This window comes from Lathamus discolor, unplaced genomic scaffold (genome assembly GCF_037157495.1).
Source record: "Lathamus discolor isolate bLatDis1 unplaced genomic scaffold, bLatDis1.hap1 Scaffold_70, whole genome shotgun sequence".
Taxonomy (NCBI): domain Eukaryota; kingdom Metazoa; phylum Chordata; class Aves; order Psittaciformes; family Psittacidae; genus Lathamus; species Lathamus discolor.
The window spans coordinates 840,703-865,428 of NW_027069385.1; positions in this window are offsets into that span (position 1 = coordinate 840,703).

The following is a 24,726-nucleotide window of genomic DNA, read 5'->3' on the forward strand; positions in this document are numbered from 1 at the left end:
CTCACTCATAGAGGACTGACTGATTCATAGAGGACTGACTCATAGGGGACTGACTCACTCATAGAGGACTGACTCACTCATAGAGGACTGACTCATAGAGGACTGACTCATATAGGACTGACTCATAGAGGACTAACTCACTCATAGAGGACTGACTCATAGAGGACTGGCTCACTCATGGAGGACTGACTCATACAGGACTGACTCACACACAGAGGACTGACACATAGAGGACTGGCTCACTCATAGAAGACTCACTCATAGAGGACTGACTCACACACAGAGGACTGACTCATAGAGATCTGAATCATAGAGGACTGACTCACTCATAGAGGAGTGACTCATAGAAGACTGACTAACTCACAGAGGACTCACTCATAGAGGACTGACTCATAGAGGACTGACTCATAGAGGCCTGACTCACTCATAGAGGACTGACTCATAGAGGACTGGCTCACTCATAGAGGACTGACTCATAGAGGACTGACTCACACACAGAGGACTGACACATAGAGGACTGGCTCACTCATAGAGGACTGACTCATAGAGATCTGAATCATAGAGGACTGACTCACTCATAGAGGAGTGACTCATAGAAGACTGTCTAACTCATAGAGGACTCTCATAGAGGACTGACTCATAGAGGACTGACTCTCTCATAGAGGACTGACTCATAGAGGCCTGACTCATTCAAAGAGGACTGACTCATAGAGGAATGACTCACTCATTGAGGACTGACTCATAGAGGACTGACTCACTCATAGAGGACTGACTCATAGAGGACTGACTCACTCATGGAGGACTGACTCATAGAGGACTGACACATAGGGGACTGACTCACTCATAGAGGACTGACTCATAGAGGACTGACTCACTCATAGAGGACTGACTCATAGAGGACTGGCTCACTCATAGAGGACTGACTGATTCATAGAGGACTGACTCATAGGGAACTGACTCACTCATAGAGGACTGACTCAATCATAGAGGACTGACCCACTCATAGAGGACTGACTCACTCATAGAGGACTGACTGATTCATAGAGGACTGACTCATAGGGGACTGACTCACTCATACAGGACTGACTCACTCATAGAGGACTGACTCATAGAGGGCTGACTCATAGAGGCCTGACTTACTCATAGACGACTGACTCATAGAGGACTGACTCACTCATAGAGGGCTGACTCATAGAGGACTGACTCATAGAGGACTGACTCATAGAGGACTGACTCACACATAGAGGACTGACTCATAGAGGTCTGAATCATAGAGGACTGACTCACTCATAGAGGGGTGATTCATAGAAGACTGACTAACTCACAGAGGACTCACTCACAGAGGACTGACTCATAGAGGACTGACTCACTCATAGAAAACTGACTCATAGAGGACGGACTCACTCATAGAAGACTGGCTCATAGAAGACTGACTCATAGAAAACTGAATCACTCATAGAGGACTGACTCATAGAGGACTGACTCACTCATAGAGGACTGGCTCATTGAAGATTGACTCATAGAGGACTGACTCATAGAGGACTCACTCATAGAGGACTGACTGATTCATAGAGGACTGACTCATAGGGGACTGACTCACTCATAGAGGACTGACTCACTCATAGAGGACTGACTCATAGAGGACTGACTTACTCATAGACGACTGACTCATAGAGGACTGACTCACTCATAGAGGACTGACTCAGAGAGGACTGACTTAGAGAACTGACTCACTCCTAGAGGTCTGACTCATAGAAGACTGACTCATAGAGGACCGATTCATAGAGGACTGACTTACTCATAGACGACTGACTCATAGAGGACTGACTCACTCATAGAGGACTGACTCATAGAGGACTGACCCATAGAGGACTGACTCAGAGGACTGACTCACGCATAGAGGTCTGTCTCATAGAAGACTGACTCATAGAGGACTGACTCATAGAGAACTGACTCACTCAGAGAGGACTGACTCATAGAGGTCTGACTCATAGAGGACTGACTCACTCATAGAGGAGTGACTTATAGAGGACTGACTCACTCATAGAGGCCTGACTCATAGAGGACTGACTCACTCATAGAGGACTGACTCATAGAGGACTGACTCATAGAGGACTGACTCATAGAGGACAGACTCACTCATAGAGGACTGACTCATAGAGGACTGGCTCACTCATAGAGGACTGACTCATAGAGAACTGACTCACTCACAGAGGACTGTCACATAGAGATCTGAATCATAGAGGACTGACTCACTCATAGAGGAGTGACTCAGAAGACTGAGTAACTCACAGACGACTCACTCATAGAGGACTGACTCATAGAGGACTGACTCATATATGACTGACTCATAGAGGACTAACTCACTCATAGAGGACTGACTCATAGAGGACTGGCTCACTCATAGAGGACTGACTCATAGAGGACTGACTCACACACAGAGGACTGACACATAGAGGACTGGCTCACTCATAGAGGACTGACTCATAGAGGACTGACTCACACACAGAGGACTGACTCATAGAGATCTGAATCATAGAGGACTGACTCACTCATAGAGGAGTGACTCATAGAAGACTGACTAACTCACAGAGGACTCACTCATAGAGGACTGACTCATAGAGGACTGACTCATAGAGGCCTGACTCACTCATAGAGGACTGACTCATAGAGGCCTGACTCATTCAAAGAAGACTGACTCACAGAGGACTGACTCACTCATAGAGGACTGACGCATAGAGGACTGACTCACTCATAGCTGACTGGCTCATAGAGGACTGACTCACTCATAGAGGAATGACTCAGTGGACTGACTCACTCATGGAGGACTGACTCATAGAGGACTGACACATATAAGACTGACTCACTCTTAGATGGCTGACTCATAGAGGACTGACTCACTCATAGAGGACAGGCTTATATAAGACTGACTAATAGAGGACTGACTCATATAGGACTGACTCATAGAGGACTGACTCACTCATAGAGGACTGACTCACTCATAGAGGATGGACTCATAGAGCACTGACTCTCTGATAGAGGACTGACTCATAGAGGTCTGACTCATAGAGGACTGACTCACTCATAGAGGACTGACTCATAGAAGACTGGCTCACTCATAGAGGACTGACTCATAGAGGACTGACTCACTCATAGAGGACTGACTCACTCATAGAGGACAGACTCACACATAGAGGACTGACTCATAGAGGACTGACTCAGAGGACTGACTCAATCATAGAGGACTGACTCATAGAAGATTCAGTCATAGGAGAGTGACTCACTCATAGAGGACTCACTCATAGAGGACTGATTCATAGAGGACTGACTCATAGAGGACTCACTCTCAGAGGACTGACTCACTCATAGAGGACTGACTCACTCACAGAGGTCTCACTCATAGAGGACTGACTCACTCATAGAGGACTGACTCATAGAGGACTGACTCATAGAGGACTGACTCATAGAGGACTGACTCACTCATAGAGGACTGACTCATAGAGGACTGGCTCACTCATAGAGGACTGACTCATAGAGGACTGACTCACACACAGAGAACTGACACATAGAGGACTGGCTCACTCATAGAGGACTGACTCATAGAGGACTGACTCACACACAGAGGACTGACTCATAGAGATCTGAATCATAGAGGACTGACTCACTCATAGAGGAGTGACTCATAGAAGACTGACTAACTCATAGAGGACTCTCATAGAGGACTGACTCATAGAGGACTGACTCTCTCATAGAGGACTGACTCATAGAGGCCTGACTCACTCATAGAGGACTGACTCATAGAGGACTGGCTCACTCACAGAGGACTGACTCATAGAGGACTGACTCACTCATAGAAAACTGACTCATAGAGGACGGACTCACTCATAGAAGACTGGCTCATAGAAGACTGACTCATAGAAAACTGAATCACTCATAGAGGACTGACTCATAGAGGACTGACTCACTCATAGAGGACTGGCTCATTGAAGATTGACTCATAGAGGACTGACTCATAGAGGACTCACTCATAGAGGACTGACTGATTCATAGAGGACTGACTCATAGGGGACTGACTCACTCATAGAGGACTGACTCACTCATAGAGGACTGACTCATAGAGGACTGACTTTCTCATAGACGACTGACTCATAGAGGACTGACTCAGAGAGGACTGACTTAGAGAACTGACTCACTCCTAGAGGTCTGACTCATAGAAGACTGACTCATAGAGGACTGATTCATAGAGGACTGACTTACTCATAGACGACTGACTCATAGAGGACTGACTCACTCATAGAGGACTGACTCATAGAGGACTGACCCATAGAGGACTGACTCAGAGGACTGACTCACGCATAGAGGTCTGTCTCATAGAAGACTGACTCATAGAGGACTGACTCATAGAGAACTGACTCACTCAGAGAGGACTGACTCATAGAGGTCTGACTCATAGAGGACTGACTCACTCATAGAGGAGTGACTTATAGAGGACTGACTCACTCATAGAGGCCTGACTCATAGAGGACTGACTCACTCATAGAGGACTGACTCATAGAGGACTCACTCATAGAGGACTGACTCATAGAGGACTGACTCACTCATAGAGGACTGACTCATAGAGGACTGGCTCACTCATAGAGGACTGACTCATAGAGAACTGACTCACTCACAGAGGACTGTCACATAGAGATCTGAATCATAGAGGACTGACTCACTCATAGAGGAGTGACTCAGAAGACTGAGTAACTCACAGACGACTCACTCATAGAGGACTGACTCATAGAGGACTGACTCATATATGACTGACTCATAGAGGACTAACTCACTCATAGAGGACTGACTCATAGAGGACTGGCTCACTCATAGAGGACTGACTCATAGAGGACTGACTCACACACAGAGGACTGACACATAGAGGACTGGCTCACTCATAGAGGACTGACTCATAGAGGACTGACTCACACACAGAGGACTGACTCATAGAGATCTGAATCATAGAGGACTGACTCACTCATAGAGGAGTGACTCATAGAAGACTGACTAACTCACAGAGGACTCACTCATAGAGGACTGACTCATAGAGGACTGACTCATAGAGGCCTGACTCACTCATAGAGGACTGACTCATAGAGGCCTGACTCATTCAAAGAAGACTGACTCACAGAGGACTGACTCACTCATAGAGGACTGACGCATAGAGGACTGACTCACTCATAGCTGACTGGCTCATAGAGGACTGACTCACTCATAGAGGAATGACTCAGTGGACTGACTCACTCATGGAGGACTGACTCATAGAGGACTGACACATATAAGACTGACTCACTCTTTGATGGCTGACTCATAGAGGACTGACTCACTCATAGAGGACAGGCTTATATAAGACTGACTAATAGAGGACTGACTCATATAGGACTGACTCATAGAGGACTGACTCACTCATAGAGGACTGACTCACTCATAGAGGATGGACTCATAGACCACTGACTCTCTGATAGAGGACTGACTCATAGAGGTCTGACTCATAGAGGACTGACTCACTCATAGAGGACTGACTCATAGAAGACTGGCTCACTCATAGAGGACTGACTCATAGAGTACTGACTCACTCATAGAGGACTGACTCATAGAGGACTGACTCACTCATAGAGGACTGACTCATAGAGGACTGACTCAGAGGACTGACTCAATCATAGAGGACTGACTCATAGAAGATTCAGTCATAGGAGAGTGACTCACTCATAGAGGACTCACTCATAGAGGACTGATTCATAGAGGACTGACTCATAGAGGACTCACTCTCAGAGGACTGACTCACTCATAGAGGACTGACTCATAGAGGACTCACTCATAGAGGACTGACTCATAGAGGACTGGCTCACTCATAGAGGACTGACTCATAGAGGACTGACTAACTCACAGAGGACTGACTCATAGAGATCTGAATCATAGAGGATTGACTCACTCATACAGGAGTGACTCATAGAAGACTGACTAACTCAGAGAGGACACACTCATAGAGGACTGACTCATAGAGGACTCACTCATAGAGGCCTGACCCACTCAAAGAGGACTGACTCATAGAGGACTGACTCACTCATAGAGGACTGACTCATAGAGGACTGACTCACTCATAGAGGACTGACTCATAGAGGACTGACTCACTCATAGAGGACTGACTCATAGAGGACTGACTCACTCATAGAGGACTGACTCATAGAGGACTGACTCACTCATAGAGGACTGACTCATAGAGGACTGACTCATAGTGGACTGACTCATAGAGGACTGACTCACTCACAGAGGACTGACTCATAGAGGTCTGAATCATAGAGGACAGACTCACTCATAGAGGAGTGACTCTTAGAGTACTGACTAACTCACAGAAGACTGATTCATAGAGGACTGACTCATATAGGACTCACTCACAGAGGACTGACTCACTCATAGAGGACTGACTCATAGAGGACTGACTCATAGAGGACTGACTCATAGAGGACTGACTCACTCATAGAGGACTGACTCATAGAGGACTGGCTCACTCATAGAGGACTGACTCATAGAGGACTGACTCACACACAGAGAACTGACACATAGAGGACTGGCTCACTCATAGAGGACTGACTCATAGAGGACTGACTCACACACAGAGGACTGACTCATAGAGATCTGAATCATAGAGGACTGACTCACTCATAGAGGAGTGACTCATAGAAGACTGACTAACTCATAGAGGACTCTCATAGAGGACTGACTCATAGAGGACTGACTCTCTCATAGAGGACTGACTCATAGAGGCCTGACTCATTCAAAGAGGACTGACTCATAGAGGAATGACTCACTCATTGAGGACTGACTCATAGAGGACTGACTCACTGATAGCGGACTGGCTCATAGAGGACTCACTCACTCATAGAGGAATGACTCATAGAGGACTGACTCACTCATGGAGGACTGACTCATAGAGGACTGACACATAGGGGACTGACTCACTCATAGAGGACTGACTCATAGAGGACTGACTCATAGAGGACAGACTCATAGAGGACTGACTCACTCATAGAGGACTGACTCAATCATAGAGGTCTGACCCACTCATAGAGGACTGACTCACTCATAGAGGACTGACTGATTCATAGAGGACTGACTCATAGGGGACTGACTCACTCATAGAGGACTGACTCACTCATAGAGGACTGACTCATAGAGGACTGACTCATATAGGACTGACTCATAGAGGACTAACTCACTCATAGAGGACTGACTCATAGAGGACTGGCTCACTCATGGAGGACTGACTCATACAGGACTGACTCACACACAGAGGACTGACACATAGAGGACTGGCTCACTCATAGAAGACTCACTCATAGAGGACTGACTCACACACAGAGGACTGACTCATAGAGATCTGAATCATAGAGGACTGACTCACTCATAGAGGAGTGACTCATAGAAGACTGACTAACTCACAGAGGACTCACTCATAGAGGACTGACTCATAGAGGACTGACTCATAGAGGCCTGACTCACTCATAGAGGACTGACTCATAGAGGACTGGCTCACTCATGGAGGACTGACTCATAGAGGACTGACTCACACACAGAGGACTGACACATAGAGGACTGGCTCACTCATAGAGGACTGACTCATAGAGATCTGAATCATAGAGGACTGACTCACTCATAGAGGAGTGACTCATAGAAGACTGTCTAACTCATAGAGGACTCTCATAGAGGACTGACTCATAGAGGACTGACTCTCTCATAGAGGACTGACTCATAGAGGCCTGACTCATTCAAAGAGGACTGACTCATAGAGGAATGACTCACTCATTGAGGACTGACTCATAGAGGACTGACTCACTCATAGAGGACTGACTCATAGAGGACTGACACATAGGGGACTGACTCACTCATAGAGGACTGACTCATAGAGGACTGACTCACTCATAGAGGACTGACTCATAGAGGACTGGCTCACTCATAGAGGACTGACTGATTCATAGAGGACTGACTCATAGGGAACTGACTCGCTCATAGAGGACTGACTCAATCATAGAGGACTGACCCACTCATAGAGGACTGACTCACTCATAGAGGACTGACTGATTCATAGAGGACTGACTCATAGGGGACTGACTCACTCATACAGGACTGACTCACTCATAGAGGACTGACTCATAGAGGGCTGACTCATAGAGGCCTGACTTACTCATAGACGACTGACTCATAGAGGACTGACTCACTCATAGAGGGCTGACTCATAGAGGACTGACTCATAGAGGACTGACTCATAGAGGACTGACTCACACATAGAGGACTGACTCATAGAGGTCTGAATCATAGAGGACTGACTCACTCATAGAGGGGTGATTCATAGAAGACTGACTAACTCACAGAGGACTCACTCACAGAGGACTGACTCATAGAGGACTGACTCACTCATAGAAAACTGACTCATAGAGGACGGACTCACTCATAGAAGACTGGGTCATAGAAGACTGACTCATAGAAAACTGAATCACTCATAGAGGACTGACTCATAGAGGACTGACTCACTCATAGAGGACTGGCTCATTGAAGATTGACTCATAGAGGACTGACTCATAGAGGACTCACTCATAGAGGACTGACTGATTCATAGAGGACTGACTCATAGGGGACTGACTCACTCATAGAGGACTGACTCATAGAGGACTGACTTACTCATAGACGACTGACTCATAGAGGACTGACTCACTCATAGAGGACTGACTCAGAGAGGACTGACTTAGAGAACTGACTCACTCCTAGAGGTCTGACTCATAGAAGACTGACTCATAGAGGACTGATTCATAGAGGACTGACTTACTCATAGACGACTGACTCATAGAGGACTGACTCACTCATAGAGGACTGACTCATAGAGGACTGACCCATAGAGGACTGACTCAGAGGACTGACTCACGCATAGAGGTCTGTCTCATAGAAGACTGACTCATAGAGGACTGACTCATAGAGAACTGACTCACTCAGAGAGGACTGACTCATAGAGGTCTATCTCATAGAGGACTGACTCACTCATAGAGGAGTGACTTATAGAGGACTGACTCACTCATAGAGGCCTGACTCATAGAGGACTGACTCACTCATAGAGGACTGACTCATAGAGGACTGACTCATAGAGGACTGACTCATAGAGGACAGACTCACTCATAGAGGACTGACTCATAGAGGACTGGCTCACTCATAGAGGACTGACTCATAGAGAACTGACTCACTCACAGAGGACTGTCACATAGAGATCTGAATCATAGAGGACTGACTCACTCATAGAGGAGTGACTCAGAAGACTGAGTAACTCACAGACGACTCACTCATAGAGGACTGACTCATAGAGGACTGACTCATATATGACTGACTCATAGAGGACTAACTCACTCATAGAGGACTGACTCATAGAGGACTGGCTCACTCATAGAGGACTGACTCATAGAGGACTGACTCACACACAGAGGACTGACACATAGAGGACTGGCTCACTCATAGAGGACTGACTCATAGAGGACTGACTCACACACAGAGGACTGACTCATAGAGATCTGAAACATAGAGGACTGACTCACTCATAGAGGAGTGACTCATAGAAGACTGACTAACTCACAGAGGACTCACTCATAGAGGACTGACTCATAGAGGACTGACTCATAGAGGCCTGACTCACTCATAGAGGACTGACTCATAGAGGCCTGACTCATTCAAAGAAGACTGACTCACAGAGGACTGACTCACTCATAGAGGACTGACGCATAGAGGACTGACTCACTCATAGCTGACTGGCTCATAGAGGACTGACTCACTCATAGAGGAATGACTCAGTGGACTGACTCACTCATGGAGGACTGACTCATAGAGGACTGACACATATAAGACTGACTCACTCTTAGATGGCTGACTCATAGAGGACTGACTCACTCATAGAGGACAGGCTTATATAAGACTGACTAATAGAGGACTGACTCATAGAGGACTGACTTAGATAACTGACTCACTCCTAGAGGTCTGACTCACTCATAGAGGATGGACTCATAGAGCACTGACTCTCTGATAGAGGACTGACTCATAGAGGTCTGACTCATAGAGGACTGACTCACTCATAGAGGACTGACTCATAGAAGACTGGCTCACTCATAGAGGACTGACTCATAGAGGACTGACTCACTCATAGAGGACTGACTCACTCATAGAGGACAGACTCACACATAGAGGACTGACTCATAGAGGACTGACTCAGAGGACTGACTCAATCATAGAGGACTGACTCATAGAAGATTCAGTCATAGGAGAGTGACTCACTCATAGAGGACTCACTCATAGAGGACTGATTCATAGAGGACTGACTCATAGAGGACTCACTCTCAGAGGACTGACTCACTCATAGAGGACTGACTCATAGAGGACTCACTCATAGAGGACTGACTCACTCATAGAGGACTGACTCATAGAGGACTGACTCATAGAGGACTGACTCATAGAGGACTGACTCACTCATAGAGGACTGACTCATAGAGGACTGGCTCACTCATAGAGGACTGACTCATAGAGGACTGACTCACACACAGAGAACTGACACATAGAGGACTGGCTCACTCATAGAGGACTGACTCATAGAGGACTGACTCACACACAGAGGACTGACTCATAGAGATCTGAATCATAGAGGACTGACTCACTCATAGAGGAGTGACTCATAGAAGACTGACTAACTCATAGAGGACTCTCATAGAGGACTGACTCATAGAGGACTGACTCTCTCATAGAGGACTGACTCATAGAGGCCTGACTCATTCAAAGAGGACTGACTCATAGAGGAATGACTCACTCATTGAGGACTGACTCATAGAGGACTGACTCACTGATAGCGGACTGGCTCATAGAGGACTCACTCACTCATAGAGGAATGACTCATAGAGGACTGACTCACTCATGGAGGACTGACTCATAGAGGACTGACACATAGGGGACTGACTCACTCATAGAGGACTGACTCATAGAGGACTGACTCATAGAGGACAGACTCATAGAGGACTGACTCACTCATAGAGGACTGACTCAATCATAGAGGTCTGACCCACTCATAGAGGACTGACTCACTCATAGAGGACTGACTGATTCTTAGAGGACTGACTCATAGGAGACTGACTCACTCATAGAGGACTGACTCACTCATAGAGGACTGACTCATAGAGGGCTGACTCATAGAGGCCTGACTTACTCATAGACGACTGACTCATAGAGGACTGACTCACTCATAGAGGACAGACTCACTCATAGAGGACTGACTCATAGAGGACAGACTCATAGAGGACTGACTCACTCATAGAGGACTGACTCAATCATAGAGGTCTGACCCACTCATAGAGGACTGACTCACTCATAGAGGACTGACTGATTCATAGAGGACTGACTCATAGGGGACTGACTCACTCATAGAGGACTGACTCACTCATAGAGGACTGACTCATAGAGGGCTGACTCATAGAGGCCTGACTTACTCATAGACGACTGACTCATAGAGGACTGACTCACTCATAGAGGGCTGACTCATAGAGGACTGACTCATAGAGGACTGACTCAGAGGACTGACTCACTCATAGAGGACTTACTCATAGAAGACTGACTCATAGAGGACTGACTCACTCACAGAGGACTGACTCATAGAGGTCTGAATCATAGAGGACTGACTCACTCATAGAGGACTGACTCATAGAGGACTGAGTCAAAAAGGCCTGACTCACTCATAGAGGACTGACTCACTCATAGAGGACTGAATCACTCATAGAGGACAGACTCATTCATAGAGGACTGACTCAAAGAGGACTGACTCAGAGGACTGACTCAATCATAGAGGACTGACTCATAGAAGACTCACTCATAGGAGACTGACTCCCTCATAGAGGACTCACTCATAGAGGACTGATTCATAGAGGACTGACTCATAGAGGACTCACTCTCAGAGGACTGACTCACTCATAGAGGACTGACTCATAGAGGACTGACTCATATAGGACTGACTCATAGAGGACTGACTCACTCATAGAGGACTGACTCACTCATAGAGGACTGACTCATAGAGGTCTGACTTATAGAGGACTGACTCACTCATAGAGGACTGACTCATAGAGGACTGTCTCACTCATAGAGGACTGACTCATAGAGGACTGACTCACTCATAGAGGAGTGACTCATAGAAGACTGACTAACTCACAGAGGACTCACTCATAGAGGACTGACTCATAGAGGACTGACTCATAGAGGCCTGACTCACTCATAGAGGACTGACTCATAGAGGCCTGACTCATTCAAAGAAGACTGACTCACAGAGGACTGACTCACTCATAGAGGACTGACGCATAGAGGACTGACTCACTCATAGCTGACTGGCTCATAGAGGACTGACTCACTCATAGAGGAATGACTCAGTGGACTGACTCACTCATGGAGGACTGACTCATAGAGGACTGACACATATAAGACTGACTCACTCTTAGATGACTGACTCATAGAGGACTGACTCACTCATAGAGGACAGGCTTATATAAGACTGACTAATAGAGGACTGACTCATATAGGACTGACTCATAGAGGACTGACTCACTCATAGAGGACTGACTCACTCATAGAGGATGGACTCATAGAGCACTGACTCTCTGATAGAGGACTGACTCATAGAGGTCTGACTCATAGAGGACTGACTCACTCATAGAGGACTGACTCATAGAGGACTGGCTCACTCATAGAGGACTGACTCATAGAGGACTGACTCACTCATAGAGGACTGACTCACTCATAGAGGACAGACTCACACATAGAGGACTGACTCATAGAGGACTGACTCAGAGGACTGACTCAATCATAGAGGTCTGACTCATAGAAGATTCAGTCATAGGAGAGTGACTCACTCATAGAGGACTCACTCATAGAGGACTGATTCATAGAGGACTGACTCATAGAGGACTCACTCTCAGAGGACTGACTCACTCATAGAGGACTGACTCATAGAGGACTCACTCATAGAGGACTGACTCATAGAGGACTGGCTCACTCATAGAGGACTGACTCATAGAGGACTGACTAACTCACAGAGGACTGACTCATAGAGATCTGAATCATAGAGGATTGACTCACTCATACAGGAGTGACTCATAGAAGACTGACTAACTCAGAGAGGACACACTCATAGAGGACTGACTCATAGAGGACTCACTCATAGAGGCCTGACCCACTCAAAGAGGACTGACTCATAGAGGACTGACTCACTCATAGAGGACTGACTCATAGAGGACTGACTCACTCATAGAGGACTGACTCATAGAGGACTGACTCATAGTGGACTGACTCATAGAGGACTGACTCACTCACAGAGGACTGACTCATAGAGGTCTGAATCATAGAGGACAGACTCACTCATAGAGGAGTGACTCTTAGAGTACTGACTAACTCACAGAAGACTGATTCATAGAGGACTGACTCATATAGGACTCACTCACAGAGGACTGACTCACTCATAGAGGACTGACTCATAGAGGACTGACTCATAGAGGACTGACTCATAGAGGACTGACTCACTCATAGAGGACTGACTCATAGAGGACTGGCTCACTCATAGAGGACTGACTCATAGAGGACTGACTCACACACAGAGGACTGACACATAGAGGACTGGCTCTCTCATAGAGGACTGACTCATAGAGGACTGACTCACACACAGAGGACTGACTCATAGAGATCTGAATCATAGAGGACTGACTCACTCATAGAGGAGTGACTCATAGAAGACTGACTAACTCATAGAGGACTCTCATAGAGGACTGACTCATAGAGGACTGACTCTCTCATAGAGGACTGACTCATTCAAAGAGGACTGACTCATAGAGGAATGACTCACTCATTGAGGACTGACTCATAGAGGAATGACTCACTCATAGAGGACTGACTCATAGAGGACTGACTCACTCATGGAGGACTGACTCATAGAGGACTGACACATAGGGGACTGACTCACTCATAGAGGACTGACTCATAGAGGACTGACTCACTCATAGAGGACTGACTCATAGAGGACTGGCTCACTCATAGAGGACTGACTGATTCATAGTGGACTGACTCATAGGGAACTGACTCACTCATAGAGGACTGACTCAATCATAGAGGACTGACCCACTCATAGAGGACTGACTCACTCATAGAGGACTGACTGATTCATAGAGGACTGACTCATAGGGGACTGACTCACTCATAGAGGACTGACTCACTCATAGGGGACTGACTCATAGAGGGCTAACTCATAGAGGACTGACTCATAGAGGACTGACTCACTCATAGAGGACTGACTCATAGAGGTCTGAATCATAGAGGACTGACTCACTCATAGAGGGATGACTCATAGAAGACTGACTAACTCACAGAGGACTCACTCACAGAGGACTGACTCATAGAGGACTGACTCACTCATAGAGGACTGACTCATAGAGGACGGACTCACTCATAGAAGACTGGCTCATAGAAGACTGACTCATAGAAAACTGAATCACTCATAGAGGACTGACTCATAGAGGCCTGACTCACTCATAGAGGACTGACTCATAGAGGACTCAATCATAGAGGACTGACTCACTCATAGAGGACTGACTGATTCATAGAGGACTGACTCATAGGGGACTGACTCACTCATAGAGGACTGACTCACTCATAGAGGACTGACTCATAGAGGACTGACTTACTCATAGACGACTGACTCATAGAGGACTGACTCACTCATAGAGGACTGACTCATAGAGGACTGACTCATAGAGGACTGACTTAGAGAACTGACTCACTCCTAGAGGTCTGACTCATAGAAGACTGACTCATAGAGGACTGATTCATAGCGGACTGACTTACTCATAGACGACTGACTCATAGAGGACTGACTCACTCATAGAGGACTGACTCATAGAGGACTGACCCATATAGGACTGACTCAGAGGACTGACTCACGCATAGAGGTCTGTCTCATAGAAGATGAGTCCTCATAGAGGACTGACTCATAGGGGACTGACTCACTCATAGAGGACTGACTCACTCATAGAGGAATGACTCATAGAGGACTGACTCACTCATAGAGGAATGACTCATAGAGGACTGACTCATAGAGGACTGACTCACTCATAGAGGAATGACTCATAGAGGACTGACTCATAGAGGACTGAGTCACTCATAGAGGCCTGACTCATAGAGGACTGACTCACTCATAGAGGACTGACTCATTGAGGACTGACTCATAGAGGACTGACTCAGAGGACTCACTCTCTCATAGAGGTCTGACTCATAGAAGACTGACTCATAGAGGACTGACTCATAGAGGACTGACTCACTCATAGAGGACTGACTCATAGACGACTGACTCATAGAGGACTGACTCATAGAGGACTGACTCACTCACAGATGTCTGACTCACAGAGGTCTGAATCATAGAGGACAGACTCACTCATAGAGGAGTGACTCATAGAGGACTGACTAACTCACAGAGGACTGATTCATAGAGGACTGACTCATAGAGGACTCAATCACAGAGGACTGACTCACTCATAGAGGACTGACTCATAGAGGACTGACTCACTCATAGAGGACTGACTCACAGAGGACTGGCTCACTCATAGAGGAATGACTCATAGAGGACTGACTCACTCACAGAGGACTGACTCATAGAGATCTGAATCATAGAGGACTGACTCACTCATAGAGGAATGACTCATAGAGGACTGATTCATAAAGGCCTGACTCACTCATAGAGGACTGACTCATAGAGGACTGACTCACTCATAGAGGACTGACTCACTCATAGAGGACAGACTCACTCATAGAGGACTGACTCATAGAGGACTGACTCAGAGGACTGACTCAATCATAGAGGACTGACTCATAGAAGACTCACTCATAGGAGACTGACTCACTCATAGAGGACTGACTCACTCATAGAGGAATGACTCATAGATGACTGACTCACTCATAGAGGAATGACTCATAGAGGACTGACTCATAGAGGACTGTCTCACTCATAGAGGACTCAATCATAGAGGACTGACTCACTCAAAGAGGACTGACTCATAGAGGTCTGACTCATAGAGGACTGACTCACTCAGAGGACAGACTCATAGAGGACTGACTCACTCATAGAGGACAGACTCACTCATAGAGGACTGACTCATAGAGGACTGTCTCAGAGGACTGACTCAATCATAGAGGATTGACTCATAGAAGACTCACTCATAGGAGACTGACTCACTCATAGAGGACTCACTCATAGAGGACTGAGTCATAGAGGACTGACTCATAGAGGACAGACTCACTCATAGAGGACTGACTCATAGAGGACTGAGTCATAGAGGACTGACTCATGGAGGACTGACTCAGTCATTGCGGACAGACTCATAGAGGACTGACTCACTCATAGCGGACTGACTCACTCATAGAGGACTGACTCATAGAAGACTCACTGATAGGGGAGTAACTCACTCATAGAGGACTCACTCATAGAGGTCTGAGTCATTGAGGACTGACTCATAGAGGACTGACTCACTCACAGAGGACTGACTCATAGAGGACTGACTCACTCATAGAGGACTGACTCATAGAGGACTGACTCAGAGGACTGACTCACTCATAGAGGTCTGACTCATAGAAGACTGACTCATAGAGGACTGACTCATAGAGGACTGACTCACTCATAGAGGACTGACTCATAGAGGACTGACTCATGGAGGACTGACTCAGTCATAGCGGACTGACTCATAGAGGGGTGACTCACTCATAGAGGACAGACTCATAGAGGTCTGAGTCACTGAGGACTGACTCATAGAGGACTGACTCACTCACAGAGGACTGACTCATAGAGGTCTGACTCATAGAGGCCTGACTCATTCAAAGAGGACTGACTCATAGAGGAATGACTCACTCATTGAGGACTGACTCATAGAAGGACTGACTCATAGACTCATAGACGTTATCATAGTCGTCTATGATTGACTCATAGAGGACTGACTCACTCATAGAGGGCTGACTCACAGAGGACTGTCTAATAGAGGACTGACTCACTCATAGAGGACTGACTCATAGAGGTCTGAATCATAGAGGACTGACTCACTCATAGGGGAGTGACTCATCGAAGACTGACTAACTCACAGAGGACTCACTCAGAGAGGACTGACTCATAGGGGACTGACTCACTCATAGAGGACTGACTCATAGAGGACGGACTCTCTCATAGAAGACTGGCTCATAGAAGACTGACTCATAGAAAACTGAATCACCCATAGAGGACTGACTCATAGAGGACTCACTCATAGAGGCCTGACCCACTCATAGAGGACTGACTCATAGAGGACTGACTCACTCATAGAGGACTGACTCATAGAGGACTGACTCACTCATAGAGGACTGACTCATAGAGGACTGACTCACTCATAGAGGACTGACTCATAGAGGACTGACTCATAGTAGACTGACTCATAGAGGACTGACTCACTCACAGAGGACTGACTCATAGAGGTCTGAATCATAGAGGACAGACTCACTCATAGAGGAGTGACTCTTAGAGTACTGACTAACTCACAGAGGACTGATTCATAGAGGACTGACTCATATAGGACTCACTCACAGAGGACTGACTCACTCATAGAGGACTGACTCATAGAGGACTGACTCATAGAGGACTGACTCATAGAGGACTGACTCACTCATAGAGGACTGACTCATAGAGGACTGGCTCACTCATGGAGGACTGACTCATAGAGGACTGACTCACACAGAGAGGACTGACACATAGAGGACTGGCTCACTCATAGAGGACTGACTCATAGAGGACTGACTCACACACAGAGGACTGACTCATAGAGATCTGAATCATAGAGGACTGACTCACTCATAGAGGAGTGACTCATAGAAGACTGACTAACTCATAGAGGACTCTCATAGAGGACTGACTCATAGAGGACTGACTCTCTCATAGAGGACTGACTCATAGAGGCCTTACTCATTCAAAGAGGACTGACTCATACAGGAATGACTCACTCATTGAGGATTGACTCATAGAGGACTGACTCACTCATAGAGGACTGACTCATAGAGGACTGGCTCACTCATGGAGGACTGACTCATAGAGGACTGACTCATGGAGGACTGACTCAGTCATAGCGGACTGACTCATAGAGGGGTGACTCACTCATAGAGGACTGACTCATAGAGGACTGAGTCACTGAGGACTGACTCATAGAGGACTGACTCACTCACAGAGGACTGACTCATAGAGGTCTGACTCATAGAGGCCTGACTCATTCAAAGAGGACTGACTCATAGAGGAATGACTCACTCATTGAGGACTGACTCATAGAAGGACTGACTCATAGACTCATAGACGTTATCATAGTCGTCTATGATTGACTCATAGAGGACTGACTCACTCATAGAGGGCTGACTCAGAGAGGACTGACTCATAGAGGACTGACTCACTCATGGAGGACTGACTCACTCATAGAGGACTGACTCATAGAGGACTGTGTCATAGAGGACTGACTCACTCATAGAGGACTGACTCATAGAGGTCTGAATCATAGAGGATTGACTCACTCATAGAGGAGTGACTCATAGAAGACTGACTAACTCACAGAGGACTCACTCACAGAGGACTGAGTCATAGAGGACTGAATCACTCATAGAGGACTGACTCATAGAGGACTGACTCACTCATAGAGGACTGGCTCACTGAAGATTGACTCATAGAGGACTGACTCATAGAGGACTCAATCATAGAGGACTGACTCACTCATAGAGGACTGACTGATTCATAGAGGACTTACTCATAGGGGACTGTCTCACTCATAGAGGACTGAATCACTCATAGAGGACTGACTCATAGAGGACTGACTTACTCATAGACGACTGACTCATAGAGGACTGACTCACTCATAGAGGACTGACTCATAGAGGACTGACTCATAGAGGACTGACTTAGAGGACTGACTCACTCCTAGAGGTCTGACTCATAAAAGACTGACTCTTAGAGGACTGATTCATAGAGGACTGACTTACTCATAGAAGACTAACTCATAGAGGACTGACTCACTCATAGAGGACTGACTCATAGAGGACTGACTCATATAGGACTGACTCATAGAGGACTAACTCACTCATAGAGGACTGACTCATAGAGGACTGGCTCACTCATGGAGGACTGACTCATAGAGGACTGACTCACACACAGAGGACTGACACATAGAGGACTGGCTCACTCATAGAGGACTGACTCACTCATAGAGGACTGACTCATAGAGGACTGACTCACACACAGAGAACTGACTCATAGAGATCTGAATCATAGAGGACTGACTCACTCATAGAGGAGTGACTCATAGAAGACTGACTAACTCACAGAGGACTCACTCATAGAGGACTGACTCATAGAGGACTGACTCATAGAGGCCTGACTCACTCATAGAGGACTGACTCATAGAGGCCTGACTCATTCAAAGAGGACTGACTCACAGAGGACTGACTCACTCACAGAGGACTGACACATAGAGGTCTGACTCATAGAGGCCTGACTCATTCAAAGAGGACTGACTCATAGAGGAATGACTCACTCATTGAGGACTGACTCATAGAAGGACTGACTCATAGACTCATAGACGTTATCATAGTCGTCTATGATTGACTCATAGAGGACTGACTCACTCATAGAGGGCTGACTCAGAGAGGACTGACTCATAGAGGACTGACTCACTCATGGAGGACTGACTCACTCATAGAGGACTGACTCATAGAGGACTGTGTCATAGAGGACTGACTCACTCATAGAGGACTGACTCATAGAGGTCTGAATCATAGAGGATTGACTCACTCATAGAGGAGTGACTCATAGAAGACTGACTAACTCACAGAGGACTCACTCACAGAGGACTGAGTCATAGAGGACTGAATCACTCATAGAGGACTGACTCATAGAGGACTGACTCACTCATAGAGGACTGGCTCACTGAAGATTGACTCATAGAGGACTGACTCATAGAGGACTCAATCATAGAGGACTGACTCACTCATAGAGGACTGACTGATTCATAGAGGACTTACTCATAGGGGACTGTCTCACTCATAGAGGACTGAATCACTCATAGAGGACTGACTCATAGAGGACTGACTTACTCATAGACGACTGACTCATAGAGGACTGACTCACTCATAGAGGACTGACTCATAGAGGACTGACTCATAGAGGACTGACTTAGAGGACTGACTCACTCCTAGAGGTCTGACTCATAAAAGACTGACTCTTAGAGGACTGATTCATAGAGGACTGACTTACTCATAGAAGACTAACTCATAGAGGACTGACTCACTCATAGAGGACTGACTCATAGAGGACTGACTCATATAGGACTGACTCATAGAGGACTAACTCACTCATAGAGGACTGACTCATAGAGGACTGGCTCACTCATGGAGGACTGACTCATAGAGGACTGACTCACACACAGAGGACTGACACATAGAGGACTGGCTCACTCATAGAGGACTGACTCACTCATAGAGGACTGACTCATAGAGGACTGACTCACACACAGAGAACTGACTCATAGAGATCTGAATCATAGAGGACTGACTCACTCATAGAGGAGTGACTCATAGAAGACTGACTAACTCACAGAGGACTCACTCATAGAGGACTGACTCTTAGAGGACTGACTCATAGAGGCCTGACTCACTCATAGAGGACTGACTCATAGAGGCCTGACTCATTCAAAGAGGACTGACTCACAGAGGACTGACTCACTCACAGAGGACTGACACATAGAGGACTGACTCACTCATAGCTGACTGGCTCATAGAGGACTGACTCACTCATAGAGGAATGACTCAGTGGACTGACTCACTCATGGAGGACTGACTCATAGAGGACTGACACATATAAGACTGACTCACTCTTAGATGGCTGACTCATAGAGGACTGACTCACTCATAGAGGACTGGCTTATATAAGACTGACTAATAGAGGACTGACTCATATAGGACTGACTCATAGAGGACTGACTCACTCATAGAGGATGGACTCATAGAGCACTGACTCTCTGATAGAGGACTGACTCATAGAGGTCTGACTCATAGAGGACTGACTCACTCATAGAGGACTGACTCATAGAGGACTGGCTCACTCATAGAGGACTGACTCATAGAGGACTGACTCACTCGTAGAGGACTGACTCACTCATAGAGGACAGACTCACACATAGAGGACTGACTCATAGAGGACTGACTCAGAGGACTGACTCAATCATAGAGGACTGACTCATAGAAGACTCACTCACTCATAGAGCACTCACTCATAGAGGACTGATTCATAGAGGACTGACTCATAGAGGACTCACTCTCAGAGGACTGACTCACTCATAGAGGACTGACTCATAGAGGACTCACTCATAGAGGACTGACTCATAGAGGACTGACTCACTCATAGAGGACTGACTCATAGAGGACTGGCTCACTCATAGAGGACTGACTCATAGAGGACTGACTCACTCACAGAGGACTGACTCATAGAGATCTGAATCATAGAGGACTGACTCACTCATACAGGAGTGACTCATAGAAGACTGACTAACTCACAGAGGACACACTCATAGAGGACTGACTCATAGAGGACTCACTCATAGAGGCCTGACCCACTCATAGAGGACTGACTCATAGAGGACTGACTCACTCATAGAGGACTGACTCATAGAGGACTGACTCACTCATAGAGGACTGACTCATAGAGGACTGACTCACTCATAGAGGACTGACTCATAGAGGACTGACTCATAGTAGACTGACTCATAGAGGACTGACTCACTCACAGAGGACTGACTCATAGAGGTCTGAATCATAGAGGACAGACTCACTCATAGAGGAGTGACTCTTAGAGTACTGACTAGCTCACAGAGGACTGATTCATAGAGGACTGACTCATATAGGACTCACTCACAGAGGACTGACTCACTCATAGAGGACTGACTCATAGAGGACTGACTCATAGAGGACTGACTCATAGAGGACTGACTCACTCATAGAGGACTGACTCATAGAGGACTGGCTCACTCATAGAGGACTGACTCATAGAGGACTGACTCACACACAGAGGACTGACACATAGAGGACTGGCTCTCTCATAGAGGACTGACTCATAGAGGACTGACTCACACACAGAGGACTGACTCATAGAGATCTGAATCATAGAGGACTGACTCACTCATAGAGGAGTGACTCATAGAAGACTGACTAACTCATAGAGGACTCTCATAGAGGACTGACTCATAGAGGACTGACTCACTCATAGAGGACTGGCTTATATAAGACTGACTAATAGAGGACTGACTCATATAGGACTGACTCATAGAGGACTGACTCACTCATAGAGGATGGACTCATAGAGCACTGACTCTCTGATAGAGGACTGACTCATAGAGGTCTGACTCATAGAGGACTGACTCACTCATAGAGGACTGACTCATAGAGGACTGGCTCACTCATAGAGGACTGACTCATAGAGGACTGACTCACTCATAGAGGACTGACTCACTCATAGAGGACAGACTCACACATAGAGGACTGACTCATAGAGGACTGACTCAGAGGACTGACTCAATCATAGAGGACTGACTCATAGAAGACTCACTCACTCATAGAGGACTCACTCATAGAGGACTGATTCATAGAGGACTGACTCATAGAGGACTCACTCTCAGAGGACTGACTCACTCATAGAGGACTGACTCATAGAGGACTCACTCATAGAGGACTGACTCATAGAGGACTGACTCACTCATAGAGGACTGACTCATAGAGGACTGGCTCACTCACAGAGGACTGACTCATAGAGGACTGACTCACTCACAGAGGACTGACTCATAGAGATCTGAATCATAGAGGACTGACTCACTCATACAGGAGTGACTCATAGAAGACTGACTAACTCACAGAGGACACACTCATAGAGGACTGACTCATAGAGGACTCACTCATAGAGGCCTGACCCACTCATAGAGGACTGACTCATAGAGGACTGACTCACTCATAGAGGACTGACTCATAGAGGACTGACTCACTCATAGAGGACTGACTCATAGAGGACTGACTCACTCATAGAGGACTGACTCATAGAGGACTGACTCATAGTAGACTGACTCATAGAGGACTGACTCACTCACAGAGGACTGACTCATAGAGGTCTGAATCATAGAGGACAGACTCACTCATAGAGGAGTGACTCTTAGAGTACTGACTAACTCACAGAGGACTGATTCATAGAGGACTGACTCATATAGGACTCACTCACAGAGGACTGACTCACTCATAGAGGACTGACTCATAGAGGACTGACTCATAGAGGACTGACTCATAGAGGACTGACTCACTCATAGAGGACTGACTCATAGACGACTCGCTCACTCATAGAGGACTGACTCATAGAGGACTGACTCACACACAGAGGACTGACACATAGAGGACTGGCTCACTCATAGAGGACTGACTCATAGAGGACTGACTCACACACAGAGGACTGACTCATAGAGATCTGAATCATAGAGGACTGACTCACTCATAGAGGAGTGACTCATAGAAGACTGACTAACTCATAGAGGACTCTCATAGAGGACTGACTCATAGAGGACTGACTCTCTCATAGAGGACTGACTCATTCAAAGAGGACTGACTCATAGAGGAATGACTCACTCATTGAGGACTGACTCATAGAGGAATGACTCACTCATAGAGGACTGACTCATAGAGGACTGACTCACTCATGGAGGACTGACTCATAGAGGACTGACACATAGGGGACTGACTCACTCATAGAGGACTGACTCATAGAGGACTGACTCACTCATAGAGGACTGACTCATAGAGGACTGGCTCACTCATAGAGGACTGACTCATAGAGGTCTGAATCATAGAGGACTGACTCACTCATAGAGGGGTGACTCATAGAGGACGGACTCACTCATAGAAGACTGGCTCATAGAAGACTGACTCATAGAAAACTGAATCACTCATAGAGGACTGACTCATAGAGGACTGACTCACTCATAGAGGACTGGCTCATTGAAGATTGACTCATAGAGGACTGACTCATAGAGGACTCAATCATAGAGGACTGACTCACTCATAGAGGACTGACTGATTCATAGAGGACTGACTCATAGGGGACTGACTCAGTCATAGAGGACTGACTCACTCATAGAGGACTGACTCATAGAGGACTGACTTACTCATAGACGACTGACTCATAAAGGACTGACTCACTCATAGAGGACTGACTCATAGAGGACTGACTCATAGAGGACTGACTTAGAGAACTGACTCACTCCTAGAGGTCTGACTCATAGAAGACTGACTCATAGAAGACTGATTCATAGAGGACTGACTTACTCATAGACGACTGACTCATAGAGGACTGACTCACTCATAGAGGACTGACTCATACAGGACTGACCCATAGAGGACTGACTCAGAGGACTGACTCACGCATAGAGGTCTGTCTCATAGAAGACAGACTCATAGAGGACTGACTCATAGAGAACTGACTCACTCAGAGAGGACTGACTCATAGAGGTCTGACTCATAGAGGACTGACTCACTCATAGAGGAGTGACTTATAGAGGACTGACTCACTCA